The 17,411-nt window shown below is 38.3% G+C and overlaps 1 protein-coding gene across 4 annotated transcripts in view; it reads left to right on the top strand.

The window, feature by feature from the left end:
• The window catches only part of RASSF8 (Ras association (RalGDS/AF-6) domain family (N-terminal) member 8), a 139,361-nt gene that overhangs the window by 39,299 nt on the left and 82,651 nt on the right, over positions 1–17,411 (top strand). For 3 of the 4 annotated variants that reach the window (XM_010855999.1, XM_010856000.1, XM_010855998.1), the window contains exon 2: positions 9,261–9,357. The gene's annotated coding sequence lies outside the window, so the exon portion shown is untranslated. Of the gene's footprint in view, positions 1–9,260; positions 9,358–9,655; positions 9,694–17,411 lie in introns of all 4 variants that reach the window. The other variant, XM_010856002.1, reaches the window with a different exon arrangement.

Below are 17,411 nucleotides of genomic sequence, written 5' to 3' on the forward strand. Positions count from 1 at the left end.
CTATCAGATCTAGGCCCTTAAATCTATTTCTCACTTCCACTGTATAATCATAAGGGATTTGATTTAGGTCATACCTGAATGGTCTAGTGGTTTTCCCTACTTTCTTCAATTTAAGTCTGAATTTGGCAACAAGGAGTTCATGGTCTGAGCCACAGTCAGCTCCTGGTCTTGTTTTTGCTGAATGTATAGAGCTTCTCCATCTTTGGCTGCAAAGAATATACTCAGTCTGATTTCGATGTTGACTATCAGGTGATGTCCATGTATAGAGTCTTCTCTTGCGTTGTTGGAAGAGGGTGTTTGTTATGACCAGTGCATTTTCTTTGCAAAACTCTATTAGTCTTTGCCCTGCTTCATTCCTTATTCCAAGGCCAAATTTGCCTGTTACTCCAGGTGTTCCTTGACTTCCTACTTTTGCATTCCAGTCCCCTATAATGAAAAGGACATCTTTTTTGGGTGTTAGTTCTAAAAGGTCTTGTAGGTCTTCCTAGAACCGTTCAACTTCAGCTTCTTCAACGTTACTGGTTGGGGCATAGACTTGGATTACTGTGATATTGAATGGTTTGCCTTGGAAACAAACAGAGATCATTCTGTCATTTTTGAGATTACATCCAAGTACTGCATTTCGCACTCTTTTGTTGACCATCATGGCTACTCCATTTCTTCTGAGGGATTCCTGCCCGCAGTAGTAGATAAAATGGTCATCTGAGTAAAATTCACCCATTCCAGTCCATTTCAGTTTGCTGATTCCTAGAATGTCAACATTCACTCTTGCCATCTCTTGTTTGACCACTTCCAGTTTGCCTTGATTCATGGACCTGACATTCCAGGTTCCTAAGCAATATTGCTCTTTACAGCATCGGACCTTGCTTCTATCACCAGTCACATCCACAACTGGGTATTGTTTTTGCTTTGTCTCCATCCCTTCATTCTTTCTGGAGTTATTTCTCCACTGATCTCCAGTAACATATTGGGCACCTACTGATCTGAGGAGTTTCTCTTTCAGTATCCTATCATTTTGCCTTTTCATACTGTTCATGGGGTTCTCAAGGCAAGAATACTGAAGTGGTTTGCCATTCCATTCTCCAGTGGACCACATTCTGTCAGATCTCTCCACCATGACCTGCCAATCTTGGGTTGCCCCACGGGCATGGCTTAGTTTCATTGAGTTAGACAAGGCTGTGGTCCTAGTGTGATTAGATTGACTAGTTTTCTGTGAGTATGGTTTCAGTGTGTTTGCCTTCTGATGCCCTCTTGCAACATCTACCATCTTACTTGGGTAAAAGCATTGGGTAAGGGCATTCCTAGCTTAATGTAGCCTTATTGCTTATACTTTTCTTTGTTTTGAAATGCCATTTATTAAAGATTAACGTAATTTTGAAATAGTGCAATTTAGGAAATTAGGTAATTGTTTAAAGTGTACTTGAACATGCCAACATACTATAGTAATTTTCAATGTTAGTAGTAGAATTTTCTTTGCTCTTTTTATTTTTGTTTTTTTTTAAAACACAGGCTAAAAATTTTCTACCTTCCCTTATTTTAAATGAAGAATGAAAATCATTGTCACTTGAAATTAATTCACACTATTTAAAAAAGAAATCCCTCATGTTTAGTCACTAAGTCACGTCCAACTCTTTCCAGCCCCATAGACTGTAGCCCGCCAGACTCCTCTGTCCATGGGATTCTGCAGGCAAGAATACTGGTATGGGGTTGCCATTTTCTCTTCCAGGAGATCTTATCAAACCCACATCTCTTGTGGCTCCTGCATTGGCAGGCAAATTCTTCACCACTGAACCACCTAGGTAGGGGCTTTTTAAAATTAGTTCTCTTGAGACCGTTAGGGAAAAAAATGGGAGAAACTTTAAAACATCCATACGAACAAGCTTCTAGTCAGAACCGTCAGGTCTTTAAAAACAACCTTGGGATTTTTCCTGTTGTGTGGTAGCAGTATTGAACAGATGGTTAGTTGATAACAATCCAGCTGAATAATGAAATCTGATAAGCTAGGAAGAGGTTAACTAGATCAATCTGTAGTATTTAGGAAAATTTTCAGGGTGATTGGGGAGTGGTAGTTGAAATCAGTATTTGAGCTTTCACTTATATTAATGCAAAAATAAAGCCACAAGTTTGTTAGTTAAAAATTGTTTTCTTTCAGTTAAAAAAATTCCCCTCCTCCAGTCTCCCCCACCAGTCCTTCCTTGTAGGGAGAAAAGGAAAAGAGAAATTTGTCAGCTGGCTGCCTGCATTGCCACCTCAGGAAATAGCATGTCAAATTCCTGCTTTATCTAGACCCTCCTCCTGGCCTGCCCTTCATCCTCGTTTATTGAGTGTGCTAGATTTGGTGCTAGGTGCTGGGCCTATAAGGAAGAAACGAGACAGAATTCATGATGCAGGAGGGGCATGGGTCTGACAAATAACACAACAGACTGTGGAAGCTGCCAAAGAATCTTTTCATTGTGTTCAGAGAAATTGTTATCTGCTGATAACAATTTACAACTTTATCAGGTGTTGGTTTTTTTTTTAAACCTTTGTTAGTTTACTTCATTTAAATTAAAGGCCAGTTAATTTCTTATGAGTTTGTGCCAGTCTTGGAGGAGTTATAGGGGTTCAGAAGGGTATAGCAATTCCACCTAAATTCTTCTGAAAATCACTGTGCCTTCCCAGAGCCTTGCACTTTCTGAGCAGTGGCAAAGACAGCTTTCTGATATGGCCTTTGCCGAAGAAGCCTGTTTCTGCTTCCTTTTCTATTCTTCAGGTCTTTTTCCTACCTAACATTTCTCTCCCATTGGTTTCCTCTTAAAACGTTAATCCAACCACGTGTTCCGCCCTAATCACTGGGCCACACCAGTCATCCTACGGTTCTTTTCTCAGTGCTCCCTTGATGGAGTTCTTTCTTGTGTCTCAGTGTCACAGTCTTCTGGTAAGTGTTCTATAGGGAAACGCAGCTTCTATCAGCGGGGTTATGTTTGTCCTTTCATCTGGATGCATTTAACAGTGTTCTTGGTTTGGGGCCAACTCAAGCTAGAGTTAAGGATCTTCAGTAAAGACACCTAGATAATTTGAGACTACTTTCTACAAACTCTGCAGTTGATCTTCTGAAAATAACTCTTCAACAGTACATGAGTTGTGAACTTCCAGATGTTCAACCTGAATTTAGAAAAGGCAGAGGAACCAGAGATTAAATTGCCAACATCCTTTGTGGGTGTGCCTTAGTCACTCAGTCCTATCTGACTCTTTGCAACCCCATGGATCATTGAAAAAGCAAGAGTTCCAGAAAAACATCTACTTCTGCTTTATTGACTTCACCAAAGCCTTTGTGTGGATCACAACAAACTGTGGAAAATTCTTCAAGAGATGGGACCACCTTACCTGCCTCCTGAGAAATCTGTATACAGGTCAAGAAGCAACAGTTAGAACTGGACATGGAACAGTGGACTGCTTCCATATTGGGGAAGGAGTATATCAAGGCTGTATATTGTCACCCTGCTTATTTAACTTATATGCAGAGTGCATCATGAGGAATGCCAGGCTGGATGAAGCACAAGCTGGAATCAAGATTGCTGGGAGAAATATCAATAACCTCAGATATGCAGATGACACCACCCTCATGACAGAAAGCGAAGAAGAACTAAAGAGCCTCTTGATGAAAGTGAAAGAAGAGAGTGAAAAAGTTGGCTTAAAACTCAACATTCAAAAAACTAAGCTTGTTGCATCTGGTCTCATCACTTCATGGCAAATAGATGGGGGAACAATGGATACAGTGAGAGACTATATTTTTGGGCTCCAAAATCACTGCATATGGTGACTACACCCATGAAATTAAAAGATGCTTGCTCCTTGGAAAACAAGGTACAACCAACCTAGATAGCATATTAAAAAGCAGAGACATTACTTTCCCAACAAAGGTCCATCTATTCAAAGCTATGGTTTTTCTAGTAGTCATGTTTGGATGTGAGAGTTAGACTGTAAAGAAAGCTAAGTGCCAAAGAATTGATGCTTTTGAACTGTGGTGTTGGAGAAGACTCTTGAGAGTCCCTTGGACTGCAAGGAGATCAAATCATAAAGGAAATCAGTCCTGAATATTCACTGGAAAGACTGATGCTGAAGCTGAAGCTTCAACATTTTGGCCACCTGATGCAAAGAACTGATTCATTGGAAAAGACCCTGATGCTGGGAAAGATTGAAGGCAGGAGAAGAAGGAGACAAAAGAGGAAGAGATGGTTGGATGGCATCAAAGACTCAATGGACATGAGTTTGAGCAAGTTTTGGGAGTTGGTGATGGACAGGGAAGCCTGGCGTGCTACAGCCCATGGGGTCACAAAGAGTCGGACACAGCTGAGCAAACTGAGCTGTTACTTGGGCTTCCAGGTCACTCAAGTGGTAAAGCATCCACATGCCAATGCAGGAGCCACAGGATACATGGGTTCAACTATTTAAAAGACATTAACTGGGTTCAAATCAAATTGTCTAATCTTTGTGACAATTTGTCACATCTTTGTCATCTAGGGACTTCACATCTTAATATGAAAAAGCTAAGAAAATTTACAGCAATAATACAAGTAGAAAGACTTATTTCACAAAAACTCCCTGAATATCTCCTAGGATATGAACTCTACTGTAGGCTTTTTTTACAAGTCTCTTTATTACTTCCAAAACATTTATTTGGTGGTATTACTACTACATATTGGGTTGGCCAACACAATATTAGTTACATCTCACAAAAAACTGCACAGTTGATAGAATGAAATTCATTTGTAAATTTACCTTCATAATTTCTTTACTGTTTTTTTTTTTTTTACCATCTGAGCCACCAGGGAAGCCCCAAGAATACTGGAGTGGGTTGCTAGTCCCTTCTCTAGGGGATCTTCCCAACCCAGGGACTGAACCTGGGTCTCCTGCATTACATACAGGCAGATTCTTTACCATCTGAGCCACCAGAAAAGCCCCTTAAATTTCTGCTGTATTTTAAATATAGTAAGGAGTTAGTAAATGTTTATTAAAATTGAATAATTATTTTTATTGTTACTACCATTGCCCTCTGCTTTACAAACTAATATAGCTGATAGCCTCATAATGGATTCATTTCCATAGAAAATCTCCATCACTGTTTATGTAGTCATGTTATTGTTTTAATATTTCATATGGAATATGTAGAACCCAAGATACATTCCTTACTACCTTTGCATGTTGCTCTTAGCAGAGCTGATGATTCAAAGATGTGGGACATCTGTGAGCTTTGGTATCAAAAAGGAAAAAAAAAACTGAATGTTCCTACCTTTCTTTTATTAGAAAAAATTAGGAATTTAGGAGAATTTCTGATTTTTGTATTTGTGGTTTTATTTTGTGAAAACAAAGGGATAGCACTTAGGAAAATGTGCCATCACATTTTATTTACAGTTGAATATTTACATTTGAATGTTAGATGGCTTTCTTTTTTCAATAAGAAGGAATGTGCTTTTTGAACTTCCTGGCATCTTGGAGAGTAGAGAGTAGCTTCCTTTAGGCTTTTTCTTATATCACCTGTGAGACTTGAATAGGCAGTGATAAGCTCTTTTCTGATTTCTACAGTAATAAAAATGCCCCTGCTGTCCATTTATTATCCATCCTGGTGGACCTAGTTTGGGAGAAGAGAATATATCCAACAATTAATCACCAGTTGTGCAGAGACATCTATTAATACAAGCAAATGAAGTGCCTGCCTTCTTGGGGGAAAAAAAATTTTTTTTTTTTTTTGCATTTTCTGCATTCTAATGGGAAAAAAAGGCAACACCTCTTAGAAACTGGAATTTACTTTGCTCTTGAGTTATCCTTAATCATCCTGTTTTGCTTGGACTCAGTATATAGGAATTGCAACATCCTGATGCGTGCATGCACAGTCACTTAATCATGTCTGACTCTTTACGACCCCATGGGCTGTAGCCCACCACTCTCCTCTGTCCATGGCATTATCCTGGCAAGAATACTGGAGTGGCTTGCCATTTACTACTCCAGGCAATCTTCCTGATCCAGGGGTTGCATCTCGTGTGACTTCTGCATTGACAGGCAGATTCTTTACCCTAAATCACCTGGGAAGCCCATAATATCCTGATACTGTTCATTTCTCAAGAGGCAGGTCAGGTGGTCTGGTATTCTGATCTCTTTCAGAATTTTCCACAGTTTATTGTGATCCACATAGTCAAAGGCTTTGGCATAGTCAACAAAGCAGAAATAGATGTTTTTCTGGAACTCTCTTGCTTTTTCCATGATCCAGCAAATGTTGGCAATTTGATCTCTGGTTCCTCTGCCTTTTCTAAAACCAGCTTGAACATCTGGAAGTTCACGGTTCACGTATTGCTGAAGCCTGGCTTGGAGAATTTTGAGCATTACTTTACTAGCATGTGAGATGAGTGCAATTGTGCGGTAGTTTGAGCATTCTTTGGCATTGCCTTTCTTTGGGATTGGAATGAAAACTGACCTTTTCCAGTCCTGTGGCCACTGCTGAGTTTTCCATTCTGAAGGAGATCAGCCCTGGGATTTCTTTGGAAGGAATGATGCTGAAGCTGAAACTGCAGTACTTTGGCCACCTCATGCGAAGAGTTGACTCATTGGAAAAGACTCTGATGCTGGGAGGGATTGGGGGCAGGAGGAGAAGGGGACGACAGAGGATGAGATGGCTGGATGGCATCACTGACTCGATGGACGTGAGTCTGAGTGAACTCTGGGAGTTGGTGATGGACAGGGAGGCCTGGCATGCTACAATTCATAGGGTCGCAAAGAGTCAGACATGACTGAGCAGCTGAACTGAACTGACTGTGTTCATTTACATCAACAACTTCTGTTTACATTCTTACGAGCTAATTTAAATAAAGGCTGTTTGGGTGACAGTATCTGTTGCTGCATAACAAGTTGCCAGAAACTTAGGGACTTAAGCATTTTATCTCACCTAGTTTCTTTGTATTAGGAAGTCAGGAAAATCCTAGGGGGGAAGCTGGGCCTCAGGATGTTTCATGAGGTTGCAGCCCAGATTTCTTCCTGTGCTGTAAGTGGTCCACAGGAAGGCTTGACTGGAACTGGAAGATCTTCTGCCAAGGTGGTTTCCTCACAAGCCTAGCAAACTTGATCTGATTTTTGGCAGGAAGCCAGTCATGTACAGATGTGAGAGTTGGACCATAAAGAAGGCTGAGCACAGAAGAACTGATGCTTTCAAACTCTGGTCCTGGAGAAGACTCTTGAGAGTCCCTTGGACTGCAAGGAGGTCATACCTGTCAATCCTAAAGGAAATCAACCCTAAATGTTCATTGGAAGGACTGATAAAAGAAGCTGAAGCTTCAGTACTTTGGCCATCTGATGCGAAGAGCTGACTCATTGGAAAAGACCCTCATGCTGGGAGAGATAGAAGGCAAAAGGAGAAGGGAGCAGCAGAGGATGAGATGGTTAGATAACATCTGGACTCAATGGACATGAATCAGAGTAAACTCTGGGAGACAGTGAAGGACAGGGAAGCCTGGCGTGCTGCAGTCCATGGGGTCACAGATTCGGACACTACTTGATATATGGCAAAACCAATACAATATTGTAAAGTTAAAAAATAAAATAAAAATTTAAAAATGTCAATTTTAGAAACTACTTTTCAAGTACCCACTTCCCAATTCCAAAAGACTTGCTTAAAAGCAAAGCTAAAAAGAGTGATGAGGCTTTAAAGAAAAGAAGATGGATGGGGAAAGAAATTCTGAATTAGATAAATAAGAATCCCTTTGCCAGCCAAACTACATATAGCTAGCTTCTAAGTCCAAGGTGGAAATCAGGGTGATTAGTCCGTTTCGCCTCTTCTCATGTGGCTCTGAATTTGCCACCCAGTTCTCTGCCAGCCCTCTCTCCCAGCAGGGTGGACCCTTCCTTGCTTTTTGGACAATGTCACAATCTGCGGACATGCTCTTTTACCAAAGGGGTGTTAGCTTCAAATCTGTGTCTGTCTTATAGCTCCTTGAGGAGGTAGGTAGGTCTTGTTGAAGCCAGAAGGCTCTAACCCATCTGATAGAAGATGATGAAGCAGGAATTCTATGGTATCTAGTTGGCTTAAAGCCTGTTCATTTTCATTAGAAAATATTTTAACGTGAACGCTACTCTCTTCTTTAAAACTTCGAAGCTGCACTGATGCCCCTCTGCACTTGGAGCTGTAACACCATGGAACAAGTAACCTTTACAACAGCTACTGACTTAATATGAAGTACTCGACTAGTCGCCAGGTTTGGAAGCAATGTCTCCACGCAGGGGTGTAGAAGCTGAACAGGGAGAACCCAGTGCTCTCTGGAAGAGGGAAGTTTGGACTAATTTTCCCTTCCTCGGCTGTGTTTGGAATGTATATATATCTGATAGCTTGCCTCAGATTTGGGGTCCACCAGATAGTTCTATACTGTTTCTAATTTGATACTTTGTTTTATGTCATAGCTAAGACTTTAAGGACTATCAACTTTCGGGGGGTGGTATTTCCTATTCATAATAAAAGTAGTTGGGTGTTTTGGTATATTTTTAAAAAGTATCATTAGTGGAACATGGTCTTGTTACTAAAGTCAACCTTGCTATAAATAAACGCAGAAACGTCTGCAAAAGGCATAGTCTGAATGTGGCAGACATAAGAATTGCGTCAATTCCCATCTTGTGGCCAAGATTTCTTTCTTTGGCTTTCTTTATAACTAATGTCATGGCAGAGTTTCACATTCTCACAGTATTAGGCAAGTGAATGGTCAAAAGAACTGGTGCCAAGCCACCCTGTTTCTTAGGTTAGCCAGTGGTTGTCGTTTGTACTCACCAAGGAAGAATGTGGCATGTTTTTGTTTTTATTTTTTAAAGACTGAAAACCCCAACTTCTCCCCTTCCGCTTCATTTTTAGACCCTGGCTTTAGGCAATTTTCCAAATGTCTAACTGCTTAACTGCTTTCAAGAAATTATTGTGGTATTTCAGAGAACTTTGCTCAGGAGAAAAAGAAGGCACAACATCTTTCCTAGAACACCATGGGCCCATCAAATGACCTTTTAGAGAAACAACAAAAATTCCTCTTTCAAAGGCACACTAATTGAAACCAAACCAATCTAGCCCACAAGCATTGCAGTCAGATGACCAGAGGGGAGTGCCCACGAGGGGAGGAAAAACTCCTTTTGGAAAAACCATTTGAAGCTCAAAGCTGGTGTATTTTTCTCTTTCATTAAAAGTTAAAATGGGAATGATTTAGCATGTCTAAGTTAAAAGTTAGCCAGGATTCTAAGAACACTGTGGACCTTTTCAGGTGCCTGCGTAGCTCCTCCTAGAATACCTGTCTGGTGCTCTGCCCTTCCTCAAGACTACCTCACACTGCTCCCAGCTGGGGACCCCAGCCCTAGAAGGTGAGTCGGCAAGTTTGTACTCCATTCCTGCATCCTAGAAGACTACCGCTTCCAGTGGCTTTTTAAAGAATAATTTTCAAAGTTTTGAGCGACTTTCAGAGCTTGTGTTCACTAACAAATCATTTGTACACCCTTTATTTAAATAAGTACGAAGCGTGGTTAGCAATAGTATCTTTTGTCTCACTGCCTTATAAATTCTAGATTCCAACTTGGAATCTGAGGCAAAAGTTTGCAATTCTTGGGCTTCCTGAGCACTATACTATTAATGCTTTAAACTTGGCAATTTCTTTTAAAACAGATAAGTAACTTCTAACAGTCGAAGATTAGAAGATCTTGGTAAGTCTGAAATATATCCTATAGTTTGAGTTTCCATCTGAATGTGATAGTATCAATAATTGGCTTCATTAAATAACGGGGCACAAAAGCCCCTGAGGAGGGAATATACAACTATTTCCCACTTGCTTTTTGTATGTCAATGTGTATGGTCTCTTGTCTCTTGAACATTAAGGTGACTTATTGGTCTCAAGAGGGGAAATAATTTGACCTTGTTTGTAGTCAGTGAATCACTTACAAATAAACTGTTCACATGTTACAGGTGAATAAACTCTTTAAGGGCACCCACCAGCATGCTGTCATATAAATTCCTTAGTCCCTCATTTACAAAAGTTATGTGCTTGCATTTTTGCCTAGATGATGAGTTTTGAAGGTCTCCTATAAATTAATTTCCCCTTAGAGCCTTCTAGTAATTGCTAGGCTGTGGAAGGAGTGGATTTCTAAGACCACAAGTTCACATCTGCATCGGTTCAGTTCTCTTGTGGACTCTTCTGCATTGCTCTGGCATTAGCAAAAACCATGACTAGAAGGCTCCAAGAGTTGAGAATGAAGGATAGTCTGGTTGTAATAAGGTAAATTCATTATATTCATGTGAGCACTGAAAAATCCTAGTTGAGCCCTGCAATTTGTAATATAGTCAAAAGAAAAAAACCAAGAGACACAGATGTGAAGAACAGACTTTTGGACTCTGTGGGAGAAGGCGAGGGTGGGATGATTGAGAGAATAGCATTGAAACATGTATATTATCATATGTGAAATAGATTGCCAGTCCAGGTTCTATGCATGAGACAGGGTGCTCAGGGCTGGTACACTGGGATGACCCTGAGGGATGGGATGGGGAAGGAGGTGGGAGGGAGGGTCAGGATGGGGAACACATGTACACCCATGGCTGATTCATGTCAATGTATGGCAAAACCACCATAATATTGTAAAGTAATTAGCCTCCAATTAAAATTTAAGAAAATAAAAATAAAGCATATGCTTTATTTTAAAGTGGGCATGATCAAAAAAATAAAAAAGAAAAAATAATAAAAAAAAAAAGCATAAGGAAGAATTGTATTGTATTATGTAGCTCCATTGACTAAAGTTCTCTCCATGATTGTATCATCACTTAAATTTTAGTTTTAGCTCCTATTACTGACAGAACTGTTCTACAGGTCTTTCTCTTACACATTCATTATTTTCTATACAGGAGGATTGATGTTTAAGTTACACCATGAAGGAACTGTGCTTCAGGTTTAACTTTTAAGGATTGTATACATTTGGATTTGAATGCTTCAATTATTTTGTTTCTCTTGGAACACTCATACTTATTTACTAATACAAATAGGACAGCAATATCTGAGTTGCTTGGAGTTGACTGCTGAAGAGTTTTCATTTTTCACTGTTTCTTCTCAAATGCTCAGTAACAGTCTTTGATTCTTGACTTCAAGAGCAAAGAGACCCCTTTAGCATTTAGCATACTGCTCTGTTTTTCTTTTTTAAATAAAGCTTTGTTTGAACTAACAAAACTTTTTTGCCCATGCCGAATACTGAGCCAGCTTACTCACACGAACAGCACATGTGAGTTCCCTAGCCTTCTCAAATGAAGCATGTCATTTTAGTCATGTTAACTTTGATGAGCAGCAAAACCAACTTTGAAATTCTTAGTATTGCTTTACTGTAAAACTACCTCTTTTTTTTTTAATGCAGCGAGTTTAAATTTTTACTGACTTAAAAATCAGAATAACTCTACTAAATCACATTTCTCCATCACAATGCAATTTCTCCTAAGCCATTATTCTCTTAGAGAATGAAGATAGAGAATAATTCACAGTGTTATTTATCAAAAGGCATCTTTGTTAGTTTTATAAAGTTGAGGCTGTGTGAGACCTAACTATAAAATAAAGCCCATGTTTTGTGTAAAAGATTAGGTAAAACCAAGTTTAGATTTTACAGATTGCTTATTTATGCTTCTCTTTCTGTTCTCAATAGCACTGTAGTATTCCCTCACCCTCCTTCTCTGGTGCTTTCCTGTAAAAAGCATTAGTGAGGGGAAAATTATGGTAAACAAGACTTAGCTCTATAATCTTCTTTCAAAACTGCCTTGCAAGTAATTTCCCATAGTTTCTGTAATGAAGCATATGGTGGTAATACGCCCTGTGCCTCTGGTAATGGGGAGCAGTTTCAGAGTACTCTCGGCATTTTATATCTGAAGCTTTGTATGTACCTTTTCAGGTTAGGTGTCCTATCCCCTGTAGATTTAATGGAATTTATTTTTTTATGCTTGTTCTTAGTTTAAGGGTTTAGATGGGGGCATTTTTGTTAAAACTTGTAAAGAGGTGTTTTTTGTTGTTATAGATTGATCCAAACAGGCTTCAGGAGGCTTGAAATGGTCTTGTGGAGAAAGCAACTTGATAGAAGAAGGGGGAATATTTTCTGTAATTTAAGTTGTCATAGTAACCTGCATCAAGGCCTGGAATCCAGGCCTGAAGAATTTCAGTGACAATAAACATTCCAGTTGCATTCATCATCATCTTTTTTTTCTAGGAGAAAGGAGCCGTCTATTGTGACCTAATTATTTCATTTCTGTTTTTAGAAAACGGTTAGCAGTTTGCATTTTTTAGCACTTTTGAAATTTCCCTGGTAGAGTAAAAATGAAAAATGTAGCTGTTTGTATTAGAAGTTGATATTTTTCTGATAATGTATCTCAAGCTATTTCAGATGGCAAGACAGATTCAGTATAATGGTTACTTAATGAAATATGAAAGAAACAGGATTTGCTGAGGATTTGAAGAGATTGCCACACACATTTATTAATGTACAAGTCTTAAACAGTATTAGAATCTGGTTTTCATGAAGCTGTGATTTTGGGATGTTATGAATTTCCTAATATCAGATTGTTAATATTTTATGGCATCTTGAACTGTGGTCTTAAACATGAATATATGTTAATAAAGAGGATGAAGGTAATTTTTATTAGCAGAATAGGTTTACTTTGAGAAATTTGTATCTAGATATTATGTTTAGATCTGTCATCTTTTACAAGGAACAGTACGATATTTCTAAAGAGAAAGTTTTTTTTAGGGTTTGCTTCTTTCTTGCCTTCTGCAAGATACTCATTGCTAACCAAAATTATTTGGAGTTAAAAGTGTTCTCCTGAAGCAAGAAATTTTAGAAATAGTGAGGTAAGGATGTGTGTTCCATTCAATTTAGGAAACATGGAAAATAAATTGGAAGATTATGGCTAGTCTCATTTCACAAATATATACACAACGAGCAGTGATGGGATGTAACTGTAGTTACCTAAATGAAAAGCAGTAATGCTTTTGTATATACTTCTCCACATATGTTTGAGAATCTTAAATGGATGATTTTTAAAAAACATAAATCAGTAATATTGGAATTTTAAAATATAGAAAGGTAGATTGAGAAAACCTAGTCAATAATTTACTGGGAAAATGTGAAGCAAAATAAAACCACCCCCTATCTCACTGTTGAGAGATATTTCAGCTCTTTCTGTTGTCTGGGAAGTAGCTATAATTTTATAAACAAAATTGGAATCAAGCCGTTGATAGCCAAAATACCAATAATGGTGAAACACAGGATTTTTTTCTCCTATTAGAATAAGCAACAAACTAGCTGTCAACATTACTGCCTAAAATATCTTTGAAATACCTAATCAGTATATTAAGAAAAAAGAGCAAGGGAAAAAACGGTTGGAAAGGAGGATAAAATTATTTGTAGATAATGAAAAAAAACCACAAAGACAATCAACTAAAACCAATAGACTGTAGTAAAGTTCCAATGCAAATAATGGAAATATCATGATCTATATAGTAATAATAACCTGTTCCAAAATGTGAGAAAAAAGGAACCCATTCATAGTAGCAACAAAAATTGTGCTGAGAATTAAACTTTGTGAGAACTGCAAGTAGCATATAGGAAGGAAACCATTAACCTTCTTTCAGGATGCAGAGACTCCCTATGGAAGACAATTCATTAATTATTTTCCATCTCTTTACATCGATTTGTAAGTTTAATATAATCAATCAAAATATCAGCAGGAATTTTTTTACAGGTCGGTGATTCTGAATTTCATATTTATAAAATAAATAAGAGCCAAGAAATATTTATATAAAGAATAATAAAGGCGAACTCAGTTCAGTTCAGTCGCTCAGTCTTGTCCAACTCTTTGCAACACCATGAACTGCAGCATGCCAGGCCTCCCTGTCCATCACCAACTGCCAGAGTCTACCCAAACTCATGTCCATTGAGTCAGTGATGCCATCCAACCATCTCATCCTCTGTCGTCCACTTCTCCTCCTGCTCTCAATCTTTCCCAGCATCAGGGTCTTTTCAAATGAGTCAGCTCTTTGCATCAGGTGGCCAAAGCATTGGAGTTTCAGCTTCAACATCAGTCCTTCCAATGAACACTCAGGACTGATCTCCTTTAGGATGGACTGGTTGGATCTCCTTGCAGTCCAAGGGACTCTCAAGAGTCTTCTCCAACACCACAGTTCAAAAGTATCAATTCTTCTGCACTCAGCTTTCTTTACAATCCAACTCTCACATCCATACATGACTATTGGATAAACCATACCCTTGACTAGACGGACCTTTGTGGACAAAGTAATGTCTCTGCTTTTTAATAAATAGTGATTCAAAAATAGCATGATGTCAAAAATAGCATAAAGTAGAACAATACTTGAAACAGAATAGACAGCCTAGAAGAAGGTTATATTGATTAAAAATAACAACTAACAAATATAAAAATGTAGTAATAAATACACTAGAAGAGAATATTCAGAAATAACTGACTTGGGGTTTTTAGGGAAAGATATGTAAAGATTTAAAAAGAGAATGATTTATAGATGTAGTTACATTAAAAAATTAAACTTTACATATGTCAACTCATAAAAAGTATTCTCTCTATGTGTGTGTATGTGTGAATATTATTACATATATATTTTTAGAGTTAATACCCGTATGTAAAGAACTCCTTCAAGTCAGTAAGAAAATAAATGCCCAGTTAAAAATTAGTTTGTAGGAACTTCCCTGGTGGTCCAGTAGTTAGGAATTCACCTGCCAGTGCAGGGGACATGTCTTTGGGTTCGATCCCTGGTCTGGGAACTAAGATCCCACATGCCGCTGGGCAGCTATGGCTGTGCACCACAGCTGCTGAGCCCAGTACTGCAGCCAAGAGCTCATGTGCCAAAACGAGGACCCAGCGCTGCCAAAAATAAATAAGTAAATATTTTTGAAAAAATTAGTTTGTAGCTGTTTTTAGTTTTTTAAGGAACCTCCGTACTGTTCTCCATAGTCACTATACAGTGTACATTCCCACAAACAGTGTACAAGGGTTCCCTTTTCTCCACATCCTCTCAAGCATTTACTATAGACTTTCTGATGATGGCCATACAGACTGGTGTGAGGTAATATCTCATTGTAGTTTTGATTTGCATTTCTTTAATAATTAGCAATGTTGAGCATCTTTTCTTGTGCCTCTTGGCCCCCTGTATATCTTTGGAGTTTGAGATTGACATGTACACATTACTATATTTAAAATAGATAGCCAACAAGAATCTCTTGTATAACTCTGCTGAATATTCTGTAACAACTTAAAGAAAACTTAGGTTGTATTAAATAGTTCCTAGTGGAAAGTTTAAACAAAAATACAAACAGGTGTAGACGTAAAGGTTTGTTCAACTTTAATATCATGTGGTATGAGTGACCTGAATGCAAAATGTAACATAAGCAGACATACGTAATTCCTAATGTTGGCTCTGGGAGAAATAAGAAAGATCACACTGCTCATATAATGCAACTAGGACACAAACTACTCTGTGGCAGTACTAGAATTTTTTTGTCTACCTATCTACCTGTTTATCTGTAGATAGTTTATTACAGGTTCTCTAAAACAAATATATTTGTATTCAGAAATTTGAAAATAGATTTTTTTTTTTTTAAAGTTTGACCATGACTGTGACTGTGTCTGAGATTCATCCTATGCCTTATTGAAAATTTTACTATGGAGACATATTTCTTGAGATGGACTATACACAGAATCAAATATTGAAGGGATCATCAGTCTCTGGGCAGGGCTGAACAGACTGCATTCCCAGGCTGCCATTCATATTAGACTGTGGCATGTACCTGTGTTTCTGGGATTGTGCTTTCCCGAAGTGGGACCCAGCATCCCTGGAAATGATAAAGAGCAGTGGGTCCCTATGTTTAAATCTTCTCCCTTTCCTTCTCCCTTTCCCCATGCCTGTGGTATCAAGTGTCATGGCAGTCTAAATGTTCCAGGATTGATTGCCAGTGACATGGAATCAAACTTAATAAAATCTTTATAGATTGAATGAGAAAATTAGGGTGTTTATTTTAATTTCATAGATACTTTTATTTATGATTTATTTCGGCCCCATTTCCCCATTGACTCTACTTTGTTTACAATGATTATACCTGAGCAAGAAATTTAAGGAATTTTTAGGAAATATACGTATTCTAATCTAGTCTTCATAAACAATACTGTCGTAACCAGTCTCCCTTCTGTCCCCGGTTCCTTCTTTTCACAGAGCTGCTGTACCTCTCAATGCTGAAGTATTACCTTGTTAATTTACTTGTGCTATTTTTCCTGAATATGACTCTTAATGATGACCTTATATTTTCCAGTAATGCTTATAGATTTGAGGGCACCAGAGCTCCTTTGTGACTATGGATTAACTTCTATATTGAAAGAAATTGTTAACTTAAAGTAATTCAGTAAGTACAAAATGTATAGAAAGGGATAAAATGCAGAATAAGATTACCTCCTTTCATTTTTCATCTTTTAACTAAAAGTAACCACTGTTAACAGTTTCTTGGGTATCTTTGTATGCAAAGAACATGTATTTGTATCTTTCTTTAAATTATATAACAGTTGCTGTGTCTGTGCACGCGCACACGTGTGTTTGTGTGTATTACACAAGATTCTTTACAAGTTGACTCCTGTTATCACCAGAATAATCTTAAAGGCAAATATGATTGTCAGATTACATGTTGAATATTACAATCAATATTTATTGCTGGTTTGCATTCTTCCATTTGGCTGAGTTTGTAAAAATGAAATTAGTGTGTAATTATGTTAGATTGTCCGCATCTCTTCCTGAATGCACCAGTGACTTTTCTCTTAGTAGAGTCGTTGTCTATGACCTGGTTTCTGTCCCAGTGAATTGAGACAGTGCCTCCATCTACCTGAATGCACCATTCAGTCTAGGTACCATTCAGTTCACAGTGTGAGTGGAATCCTCTACTGCAGTTTTTTCATTTGATGTTGGGTAAGAGTAAGTTATATCTACTACTGTGGGCAGGAATCCTTTAGAAGAAATGGAGTAGCCATCATGGTCAACAAAAGAGTCTGAAATGCAGTACGTGGATGCAATCTCAAAAACAACAAAATGATCTCTGTTTCCAAGGAAAACCATTCAATATTATGGTAATCCAAGCCTATGCCCCAACTAGTAATGCTGAAGAAGCTGAAGTTGAATGGTTCTAGGAAGACCTACAAGACCTTTTAGAACTAACACCCAAAAAAGATGTCCTTTTCATTATAGGGGACTGGAATGCAAAAGTAGAAAGTCAAGAAACATCTGGAGTAACAGGCAAATTTGGCCTTGGAGTACAGAATGAAGCAGGGCAAAGACTAATAGAGTTTTGCCAAGAGAACGCACTGGTCATAGCAAACATGCTCTTCCAACAAC

The sequence above is a fragment of the Bison bison genome, unplaced genomic scaffold, assembly GCF_000754665.1.
Source record: "Bison bison bison isolate TAMUID 2011002044 unplaced genomic scaffold, Bison_UMD1.0 scf7180017864370, whole genome shotgun sequence".
Taxonomy (NCBI): Eukaryota; Metazoa; Chordata; class Mammalia; order Artiodactyla; family Bovidae; genus Bison; species Bison bison.